At 43.1% G+C, this 12,027-nt stretch overlaps 1 pseudogene; it reads left to right on the top strand.

Moving 5' to 3' along the window:
- LOC135219040 (protein cycle-like) overlaps positions 1 to 12,027 on the top strand; it is a 93,854-nt pseudogene that overhangs the window by 44,275 nt on the left and 37,552 nt on the right.

Here is a 12,027-nt window from a genome sequence, read left to right as displayed (position 1 = left end):
ATTTCTGGGTGATTGGCTCGTGTCGCCCTATGAAACCCCCCCTTTTATGGTTTGTTTTCCCCCCCTTGCAGGACAAGATGTATTTAGCTGTTTTAATTAAGGATGTCCGCTAGGGGCGCTGCTGTCCGTGGCGTCCTCTAGTAGTAGTAGTAGAGGCTGCATCGCCCGTTGGTATCAGCTCTCTCTTGGGGGGATTCTGATAGGAAGTTCTAATTGGTGTTTGTCTCGTGGTAGTGTTCCACACTCGCCCCTATTATCATACCGACACTTCTTTTTAAGAGTGAGCGAGTCAGTTTTACTGACATTTTCTTAATTTGTTTTTCTCTGGTAATTTTAGGCTAATTTTACCTAGAAAGAATGATATTAAGGATCCTTTCATAGGGCGACACGAGCCAATCACCCAGAAATAGATTTTTCCTTCGTCAAAATCCCTTTTTTGGGACCCATGGCTAATTAAGTTAATTAAGTTCACACACAACGCGATAAAGTATACGTATATGTAAACGAACGAATTCTGCGTGCGTCCGATAACGCTGATGCAATGAAGTGGCCGAACGACGCCTTTACGTAGAGGCATGATGGGATAGATGCTGACCAATAGGAGAGCAGAATCTTACGGCAGTGACTAGCATCAGGAACCAATGGGAGAGCGGGAGGATGGTGGCGAGTCTACTCAGTTTGTGGCGCGCGAGTTTTAAAATTGTTCTCGGGGGTCCGGGCGAATCTCGAACTTTACAGTACACCCTTTCGTAACCTGAATTATTTTCGTATACAGAAGCAAAAATATCTTCGTCTTTGCTTTCGTAACTTGGATTTTTCGTAAGTAGGGACTTTCATATGTTGAGGTTCCACTGTACTAACAATACAATTTCGTCCTTCAAGCCCCAGTGATTTGGTCCAGACTATACAAAAAGTTGGGCTTGTGTTTGCTGGGGATGAAAGGATCCATAAGCTGATAAACTATTGACTAAATTGTCTGAGGTTCTTCAAAGATGATGAATGTAGGCTGATGCTATATTGGTTTTGTAACATTGTTAATCTTGTTTTGAAAAAAAATGTTTCCAGTAAGACTCTATTAAAATTGGAATGTATGTATATGCTTACTATTAAACATAGTAATTTTGCCTCATTATCATGAAGTCTGTGCATTTCACTTCAAGGTGACTTTTCTTAATAAGTGTGATAATTTTTTGTTTCTTGTGACTGCTTTTTCAAGATGAAATATTTTTCGAATTTATATAATATAGAAAATTCTTGATTCAATATTATTAAATATACTTTTATTGATGATCATAGTATGGAAATATTTCAACTAAATTTGGATCTTCATATTTCAGCATTGTTGCCTGTCAAACCTGATGTGCCTCAGGTCTCACAAGGCTCTGTCCTGGATCACGCAGGGCTTTCTTTTGCCGTATGAGATGCAAATTCTACTGCTGTGTTGAAGAAGAAGCTGATTCATCAACAGGCTGCCAGAAAAAGAAATCAAAATCTCAGAGTTCAGGTATCTGCTCCATGAAAGTATGTAATTTTTTGTTCATAAAATAATTGAAAATGGCTGAGAGTTGCTATCATTAGGTAGAAGAACTCATGGTCTTTGTCTCAGTCCGGTATTCTCTAATACAGTGGTACTTCATAATTTTGTCGAATGTTTTTTATGTCAAACATTCCGCTTTTCGAAAGAAATTTTCTAGAAAATTTTGTATAGTTTGTCGAACAAATCCTCATACTTCGAACTGACTGATTATCTTGTTTATACGTACTTGTATTCTACAGCCTTCTGCATCCTACAAGAAAAACTGTATTAACATGTTTTTTCATTTACAATATATAATTTTAATGATGGGACTTACCCAGTAATTATATAGATAAGAGTTCACTCGCCCAGCAGTTAAATTCCGAAATTTGCAGGCTGCACTAATTTTTGCCTTGTTTTTGGTTAGGTAACCACGACCCCACCCACTTTTAGGGAAAGAGAGGAATCAATTGGCAAAGAGCTCAGTTTGTTTCTGCTGCCTGATGGCTACAGACTGGTTGTCAGCTGCATTAATAATGGAATCTTTACTTTTCCTTTTGTTTTTCAGCATTTGAAGTACATATTATTATGTTGTTTTGGCCAATTCTGTTTCTGTTTAGTTTTAGGTTCTTGTTACTGAAGAACTAGATAGTTTTTTGACTTAATTATTGTCTTGTCTCTCTATTTTTTCAGCACGTCGGACTCTAGTGTTGCTAACATTAGGTATTGTGCGAATGGTTGTAAGACTAGATTGACTAGAGAGTCTTATGGTACACATACCATGCTCTCATGTTGTGGGCAAGTATGCTCTGTGGATGTAAGGTGTAATGAGTGTCTTGATTGGGATGAGAGAACATGGAGGACCTTAGAATCTCATTTAAGCAAATTGGATAGAGATAGGAAGAGAAATGCTTTAGCTAGAGCTAGTTAAAAATTGGCTAGTCAGGGATCATAGGATTTGAATGTTCCTGTTATTTTCTCTAGCCCCTTCTCAGGTTTCAGGCTCCCACACTTCCGATCCCAACCCCATCGCCAGACCTAGAAGAAAAGTTTGAAAAACATTTTTCCCTGTTAGTTTAGACAATGGAGCAGCTTGGTTTTTCATCAGAGAAAGTCCTGATGGACAAGGCTAAAAGTGACAGTGCAGTGTAAGTGGAGGAGGTGGCTGTTTGTCTATCGATCTCCTAGGCAAAGGTCACTGGCATACAACCCAGTACATGAGAGGAGTCAAACTGGTAGTGCAAGGAGGTTGGTGGGATCTGCCCACAAGCACACCCCTCAATTCAACCTGTTGTAGTTTCCTAGGTTGCAACAAGAACTGCTGGAAAAGTCTCTCTTTGGAAGTGAATAAGTTATCTAGTTCTGGAGACTCCTCTCCTTGTCGTCGTCGTCGGTGGTGCTTAAGCAGTAAGTCGTGGCCTCTTAAGAGGTCCTCTACAAATGTAGCAGCACCACCCGTGGTTCCTGTAAAGAGGTCTAGAGCTCTGCACCCATCTTGCAGTCCTTGGGACAGTCCGGAGCAATTTTCTTCTGATTGCCTCTCAGAAGGTGGTACTCCCCCAGTGCCTGCTACTCCCGAGGTTCCCATGATGTCAGAAGTAGTTAAGTGCCCATTGGTGCCAGAATTCTTTTCTATCAACAAGTGCCAGGTAGCGGGCCCATTGGTATGGAGTCACAGCAAGGTGCAGTTGTACCGAAGCCCCTCATGGTGCCTCCTCCTCCTTTGGTAGCTCCCGCTGTTTCAACCGAAGTGGACCCTATTCAGCTGAAACTGGACAACATTTTGGCCTTACTTGTTGATGCTCCCTTGACGCCTCAATGGCCCGCTTCGTCTCAGGCGCCAGTAGCAGCTTGGATACTTCAAGCGTTCTTAGGTATGGAACTTCTTTAGGTGCCCGTCATAGCTCTGACTCCCCAACCTCCTCAGGTTACAGACACAACTCAAGGTCCTGTGGGTCTTTCTCCTGTTTCATTGGAAGAGGAAGAGGTAGAGGATCAGGTAGAGGATCAAGCTGCCTCTTCAGGGTACATCGCCTTAATGAAGTTCCTGTTGACTTCTTATCCGACCTTATTTTTGCCTACAGTTCCCTCATCACCCACATCAACGTTAGTGATGGATATGCCTTCGTCTGCTTCTTCCAACATACCGTAGATGGTGCTTTCTTCTTTGGCAAAGAAAGCATTTAAGGACATAGAAGCATGGCTAGCAGAAAAGAGGAATCAGGCAGTACCTCGATTAGTATTTGACACTCTAGGATTTCGAGATGGAGGTATCTCGTGTGCCACTAAAGAGGCGCCTTCCTTGGGAATCTGTGTTTCTTCCCAAGGAGACATCTCATGATCAGTAGATTTGGCGAGGCACTGCTTTCTCGTCAGCCAAGATATTGTTTTCGGCCTCGGAACTTGCGCATCTACTCAAGAACATCTTCAATGTGCTCAAAGTTATGAACTTTCTTGATTGGGCAGTGGGTGCTTTGGCCAACAAAATTAGATCTTGCTCAGTCTTGCCAGAGACTGTTTTGTCAGACTGGTTTAGGAGTTTTATCTTGTATTCACAGGGAAATCATGATGGCTCCCATGAACTAGCTTCCCTTTATATGCTAGAGACTCTGAAGAAAAGCGACCTCTGGTGCTCTTACACCTCTAACTAAGGGAGTTACAGCTACTCAAATATCGGTGTTGCTGTATTTTCTGCTGGATAAAAGACACCTGTTTCCCCAGTCTACAGTCCTCAACATAGCTTCTGAGTTGCAGAAGAAAAGCACGCAGGATCTTCTTGCTCAGTTCATCAAGAGACCTAAGGAGACTCCTGCTGTAAGTTTGTGGCAGTCTTCCTTCAAGGCCACAGCCCTTTCGGTTCAGACCGAGATCCTTTTCTAGTTCAGAAGAAATACTTGTTTTGCCTCGAAACCACTCGAGAAGGCCTCTGCTAAAAGCTCTTCTCATAAAATGAGGAGACTGTCCTATGTGCTTGAGTCAGAGCCAGACTTTCATTTTGGGAGGTTTGGCAGAAAAAGGGAGTAGAGGCCTGGCTAGTGAAGTTCTGAAAATGCCTCCCTTAATCAACACACCAGTCATCTTGACTGCTTAGTACTTGCAAGGGTCAGAGAAGATTTTGGCGCTTACAGAAGAAATTATGTCTCATTTAAAAAAGGGGGTAATAGAGCCTGTGCAATACTTTTGTTCTCCAGGTTTTTACAACCATCTATTCATGGTTTCCAAGTCATCAAGGGGCTGGAGGCTCATCTTGGATGTCAGTGCTCTCAATGTCTTTGTCCTGAAGACAAAATTCAAGATGGAAACAAACCAATCAGGCGTGTTTGTCTATTCGCCCTGGAGATTGGATGAAGTCCTTAGCCCTGAAGGACACGTATTTCCATGTTCCTATTTATCCCAGCTCAAAGAAGTATCTCAGGTTTGTATTCGAGGGAAAAGTTTAACAATTTCGGGCTCTTTGCTTCGGTCTTTCAATGGCGCCTCAAGTTTTCACCAAAGTAATGGCTCCCATTGCAAAGTGGCTATAGGGGGTGAGAATCTCCCTGTATTTGGATGATTGGCTTTTCAGAGCACATTCAGAGTCAGTGTACAGAGGACCTCAGGAAAACTCTTTTTTTAACACAGAAATTAGGAATTCTAGTAAACCATCAGAAGTCCCAATTGATCCCCTCTCAGAGGATTCAATATTTGGAGATGATAACAGTGTCTGGGACTTCATTGTTCCAACACTGAAAAGAATAGCATCTTGCATAAAGAAGGTACTGGAGAATCATTCTCTGGAAGAATTTCAGCCAACAATTGGATGAGCCTTGGGTTTTCTATCATCAGTGGAACAGTTCGTACATCTGGGCAGACAACATCTCAGACCCCTACAGTTCTTTTTGAAAGCGAGCTGGAACAGGAATGTTCTTCCAGACTTGTAGTGTGTCCAGTGACAAGAGAAATTAAGGAGAACCTTCTCTGTTGGAACCCAAGAAAAAGATATTCTCGAGGAAAGTTTTTTTTTCCGTTGAACCCAGACCTGAACTACTACTAGATGCATCAGATTTGGGATGGGGCACTCTTTAGAGAAGAGCGAGGCATCAGGGATATGGTTCCCAGAACAAAGGTCTTTCCACATAAATGTGAAAGAACTCAAGGTGGTACATTTAGGCCTTCAGTCCTTCTTTCAAGAAGTAAAAAACAAGACAATTGTAGTACACTTGGACAATACGACAGCACTCTCTTACATAGCAAAGCAAGGAGGAACTTGGTCTTTCTCCATGTACAAAGCAGCAAGAGACCTACTCTTATGGGCAGACCAGAACAACACCAGGATTAATTACCAGATTTGTCCAAGGAAAGATCAATGTTTTATCAGATGAACTAAAGCCATCAAGGACAAGTCCTCTTGATGGAATGAACCTTGGATCCACTGGTTTGCCTAGATCTAGGTAAGCTTGGGGAAAACAATGATGGACCTTTTTGTGATGTCTCTGAACCATCGTCTTTCTCTGTAGTTGTTTGCCAGTACCCAGATCCCGAAACCTGGCCATCAGACGCTTTCCTCTTGGGCTGGTCGAACAAGATCTGTATGCCTTTCCCCCATTCAATTTGATAAGAAGACAGGTGTTAAACAAGTTTTTGTCTCACCAGAATGTCTCTATAATTCTGATAGCACGTTCTGACTGTCAAAGGAATGGTTTCCCCCAATGTCATCGACTACTCAGTGGATTTCCCGAGGCTGCTTCTTCAAAAAAAGCAGCTACTCAGACAAACCTCACTTCCAAAGATTCCACCAAGGACTGTCGTCTCTGGCCCTGACAGGCTTCAAACTGTCGAGAAACTCCTTAGAAAGAAAGGATTTTCTAAAGTTGCTGCAGAGGCAATCACTAGATGCAGAAGACAATCCTCTAATGACATTTATCAGAATAAGTGGATGATCTTCAGAGTGGTGCAGGAGCACCAATGTTTCCTTTTCTCATACCTCTGTGACCCAAATAGTGGACTTCTTATAGTATTTAAGGTCAGCGAGGAGACTTTCAACACGACCATTAAGGGCTATAGAGCCATGTTGGGTTCAATCTTTTGTCTTTTGTCAAAGAGGATTGGACTTGTCCTCCAATCCAGACATGTCAGATCCATTAAGTCTTTGGACACCTCCAAGAGTGAAGATTTACCTGCTGTTCCTTGGAATCTCAAAATAGTGTTGAAGTGGTTGTCAGGTCCCCATAAGAGACTTGACTAGAAAAACCCTTCTTCTGATATCTTTGGTGACAGCAAAGAGGATCAGTGAAGTACATGCCTTGGATAAAATTGTAGCTTTTCAAAGGGAAATGCTACCTGCTCATATTCACTTGGGTTTTTCTTGGCCAAGAACAAAGGTCCTCTTCTAAACCCCATGGCTTCAATCGTTCACTATTAAGAGCTTGACAAAAGTTCTGGGATTCTGATGATATAGAAAAGATCTTTGGCCAGTGTTAGGTCTTTGTCAAGAATGCTCCTAAGAGATATGATCCGCGAGTCGCACTCGTCAGTTCAAGATGTCCCTTATATAAAGTTAAATTTTATGAGATTTGAACAGTAGCTACTTCTCTAGTTTTTAAAAGAAACCAGGCCTTATCAGCAATTCTAAACTCTACATTTTGGAAATGTAAATCTGTGTTTGCCTTTCATTATCTTCAAGTTATTTAAACTGTGTATAATGATTGCAGTACCATGGGTCCTTTTCTTGCAGCAGGTGTGGTGTTGGGAAAGGAAGTGTAGGAAGCAACCCTTCCTAAATCTTTGTTCTCCTTGATATAAGGTGTTTTTGTTATTGGGAACTCTGGACATACAAAGCACCTAGGTACCCTCCAGTCCTTTTGGAAGGGTGGTGGTGGTTTTTTTCATTTAGACATGTTTTGGATATATGTAGCGGGACTTGGTAGCTACAGATCTAAGTTAGTGAATTGGCCTGAGGGGGCAACTGGAATTGGTGTACCATAATGAGATATACATTAAATAATTAGCTCTCTTGTTTACCTTAAATTTTGATGATGGGGAAATAAACTGTTGTGTCCTTATTTGTCTTTATTCTTGATAGGGAAACTTTTAATATCTCTTCCGCCTTTTGTTTTAGGGTGCTTGGACCGAGACAAACTATTCTGAAGGTACTTTGTTTTCTTTGCAAGTCTATTAGGCACTAGGGAATTTTACCAGAGTTCAATATAGTCACTGGGGTTAGTTCGATACTTCACACTTCATCCCCTTTCTCACTTCTCTGCTTCTTCTCCCTCACTTCTCTACCGTCTTCTCTCTCTCTTCTGCTTCCTCCCTCTGTCTCCCCTTCTCTCTATGTCTACCCTTTTTATTTGGATGTGATCTTCTTAGCACCGCCTTTGGGTTTTTTATTTTGACTCTAGGTGTGGCATTTTCTGAAAGAATTCTTATGTCTGAGTGGCTACAGGCTTTCTACAAAAATCCCTTCCTGACATCTTTTCTGTAGTAATTGGTAGGCTTCTCATTTGGAAACGCCTCTTGTTCATGCCCTGACTCCTTGAGGGTGTGTCCTTTGGGTATCCTAGTAGAATATTCGTTGAGGCCTATTTCAGGACGTTCTTATGATCTGGCACTGCTGATTTGATTGGTTAAACATAAGCGTGGAGCTAAGATTTTTACACATTCCTCCTTTGAACAAAGAAGCATTGGGTTTTCCTTAGTAATATCAAGCAGAAGGCCCTTGAGATGGTCTAATCCCACTTTAATTCTTGACACTCAAATGTGTCACAAAATGTTGGGAGAGCTGGAGTACCAATTAATTTTCTGTAGTGTAGGTGACCTAGGTCTTCAGAAGATATAAACCATGATCCGAAATCTAGAATTTCCCGGGCATCTGGGTCAAGCTCAAGTGAGAAAGGTCCTTTCTTAAAGTCATTATTTCATTCTTCTTTTCCTATTTGTTTTCTGTGCCTTTTTCTTAAGTTTCTATAAGTTAATGCATTTTGAAATAATCTCCCTTAATTCCGTAACAGCACTGTAACATATAGGTAGCAGGTTTTTTCTCTGGTAAACTATTGGTATTGAGCCCTGGGCAGGGGAATTTACCTATCCTTTGTTGGCCATCGGAAATATCTTTCGCCACAAAGGTCCCACTAAAGTAGTAGCCTTCGTTGATCGTCATCTCGTCGAACATCTTAATAAAGGCTTCGGCCGCTTTCGTGTCTGAGCTGGCCACCTCCCCATGCTGCACCACCAAATGGATGCCAGGCTGTTTCCGAAATTTTCAAACCACCCATGAGAAGCCTTGAAGTCTGGGGTTGGCGTCGATGTCCCTTCTCCTCCGTCGTCTTCGGCCTGGCTAATCAAATCGCCGAAAATAGTGCTGGCCTTGTGGGAGATTGCGGTCTCGTTTATCGTATCGCCAGTGATGTCTTTGTCTTTTATCCAGACAAGAAGCAGCCTCTCCATCTCGTCATGCACGTGGCTCCTCTTGTTGGACAAAATAGTCACGCCATTGGAAGGTGTAGCTGCTTTGATGGCTTCCTTCTGCTTAAGGATGGTGCCTATTGTCGACAGATTTCGGCCGTATTCCTTAGCAATCACACTCAACCGCATGCCAGCTTCATACTTCTTGATAATCTCCATTTTTGTCTCCATAGAAAGCATCCTCTTCTTCTACGTATACTGTACGTAATTAAGTTATGCAGTATATGTACTAAAGTTCTCACACAACACGATAAAGTAGTACAAGGAAATCACTAACACGAATTTACGTTAATACACGAAATCTTATAGAACGAAGAAATTCTGCGTGCTTACGATAATGATGCTGCTACCGAGTGGATGAAGGACGCCTTTACGTAGAGCACGATGGGAGAGATGCAGACCAATAGGAGAGCAGGAGCTTATGGCGGTGACTAGCATCAGGAACCAATGGGAAAGTGGGAGGATGGTGGCGAGTCTAATCAGTTGGCGGCGCGCAAGTTTTAAAATTGTTATCGGTGGTCCAGGCGAATCTCAGGACTTTACAGCAACAACCTTTCATAACCTGAACTAATTTCATATGTAGAGCCAAAAAAATCTTCATATTTGCTTTCGTAACTTGTTTCATAAGCTGGGACTTGCAGTATGTCGAGGTACCACTGTATTACCAAACAAATTGTGAGCAATGTCATCTGTAGAGATTCCATGAGTCACAAGACAGGAAGACTGAGCTTTACACCCTTTAGTGCGAGCAGAAACATGTTCGAGTTTCACCTCTGACATTCGCTTGCTTTTAAGTCTGTTTCTCTTTGTTTCGGCAAGGTTTTTCATCATGCCAAAGAGGAACAGACAAGCAAAACATCTTGCTAACATACAGAAGAAAATTGAAGGAGAGAGAGAGTGTTCCGTAAGAAGGAGCGCCATGTGTCGCTTGGTGCAGTGCCCCAGGCTACGATATTTGAGCAAAGAGATATTAATTTATGATTAAATTATGATAAAAAACATAGTGTTGGTTTATTAATACCCAAAAAGGAATGTAAAATTCATAATAATCATGATTTATTAACATTGTCTTGTAAAAATACAAAGAAAACTTTGAATGCCCATATCTCAAAACTATACTTTCTGGGCTCAGTTCGTGTCGCTGCGCGAAATATCCTTTAATCCATTATTTCTAAGGTAAATGTACTAACACATACCAGAGAATAAATAAAATAAAGAAAAGGTCAGTACAACTGACTCGCTCACTCCAAGAGGGTGTCGGTATGAACACTATGGCGAGTGAGACCACTACCACGAACCGCTTTGCCAATAGAAATCTCCTACTACAAAACCCCCACTAGAGGGGAGCCGACCCACAGAGTGGGCAGCAACTACTACTACTCCATCCCCATGCTGCCGACTGCTGCGCCTCTGGTGGCCATCCTTTTCAGTTAGCGCACAGCGTATACACGTGCCCTTTTTTGCTCTGTGTTTTTGTGCCCTTTTTTCTGGATTTATTCATCATGGAGCGTGCAGCCATCGCAGCAGCTAAGTTAAGTAATCAGTGATTATTGCTATTTGGTTTTTTCCGGCCCTGAGTCAGTATTTGCCGTTTTTTAGGTATAAATACGAGCTCTAGGTCGGAAGCATGGCAGCATGGTTCTGCCTCGTGGCGGGTTCGTTCTTGGTCTTCCATACCCAGAACCTTCCCTTATTTTATTACGCTCTGTTATTAGTTATCTATTTTATATTAAGGGTTACAGCCTACGGGGTTTTATGTCATGCATGCATGTCTTTTTCACCTTGCGTAGGCATCTTCCATCCAGACCCTAGCTATGATCTGGTGAGCCAGCTCTTAGACGGGGTAAGTATTTCCAACTCCGTTAGCCAATCCCTACAAGGTTATAGTTCTTAAGTTTAATTCTAATCTCTTATCTTAAACTTAAGCTTGTTTTATATGGGATCTCGCATCCTCTATAATTTTAAGTTAACCTTTTACTTAAGTTTTAATTTTAAGTTTAAACTTAAAACTAACAAATACCCTCTCTTCCAGGCCCCCGCTGTTAGAGACACCGCTCTGGCAACCCTGCGGGCTTGGGTCGGCGGTTTTGGGAAGAACGCCGCCAAGGGACAGCCCTACATCCTCGAGAAGAGATTGGCGGTCCTGATCTTCCCCGGCGGCAAGTCAACGGGCTACGTCGACCCAGCAGAGGCGGCCCCGACTATGGCGGCAATTCAGCAGCAGCTCGCCGCTTCGTTGACTGAACCAGGCCAGGACATCTCGTCGGAAGTCGCGACACTGGACTTAAATATTGAACCGATGGTAGGTGTTGACGACCTGTTGGTCGAGGTGAGTACGTTGGACGCCCAAGGGCTTCCCTTGGGCGCCACTGGATCTTCTACTCCTGCAAACTCTCCAGCTTCCTTCCAAGGCTTTACAGGAGCTGAGCTCCTTTATACTTCTCCTGATGCATCTGTTAGACCTAAGGTCAAAGGACAAACGGTAGTTAAATCCTTGAGTAAGACGTCGTCGTCGTCTAAAAAGACTTCGTCGGCGTCAACATCTCGCAAGTCTCCGGCTCCAAACCCCGGAGCAGAGAGGTCTAGAGCTTCTGGGTCCGGCTCCAAATCCTCAAGGAGTAGATCCTCCAAGGAGAGATCACACACTCCAGCGGAGTCAACCGTTTCTCCCCTTCCTTTGGTTCCTGTTCAGAGCTACCCGTCCACCTCCGCAGCAGCTCCGGCTTTGGATCCCAATGCTGGCCTGTTGCAACACATGGGGGATCTGGTTGGGTCTCTCAAGAACAGTATGGAACAGATGTTCTCCCGGTTGTCTGATAGGATCAACTCCCAGGACAACATTATCGCCGGACTAAGCCAAGCTCCCGCAACCAACCCCCCCACCTTTCGCTCAGGTGTAGCTCAGCTGCCACCACATGACTCTCTGCCTCCGTTCACTATGAACAATCCCTGGAGGGTGGCTTCATACGCCCCCTTCCAAGACGGGCTTATTTCTATCCCGGACTTTGGAACTCGAAGGATTGAGGACTTCGAGTTCTACCCGGAGGATCTCCAACCGCCGTTCATCG

This window comes from Macrobrachium nipponense, chromosome 1 (genome assembly GCF_015104395.2).
Source record: "Macrobrachium nipponense isolate FS-2020 chromosome 1, ASM1510439v2, whole genome shotgun sequence".
Lineage (NCBI taxonomy): Eukaryota > Metazoa > Arthropoda > Malacostraca > Decapoda > Palaemonidae > Macrobrachium > Macrobrachium nipponense.
Note: the sequence above shows the minus strand (reverse complement) of the source record. Positions and strands in the feature narration are given on the sequence as shown.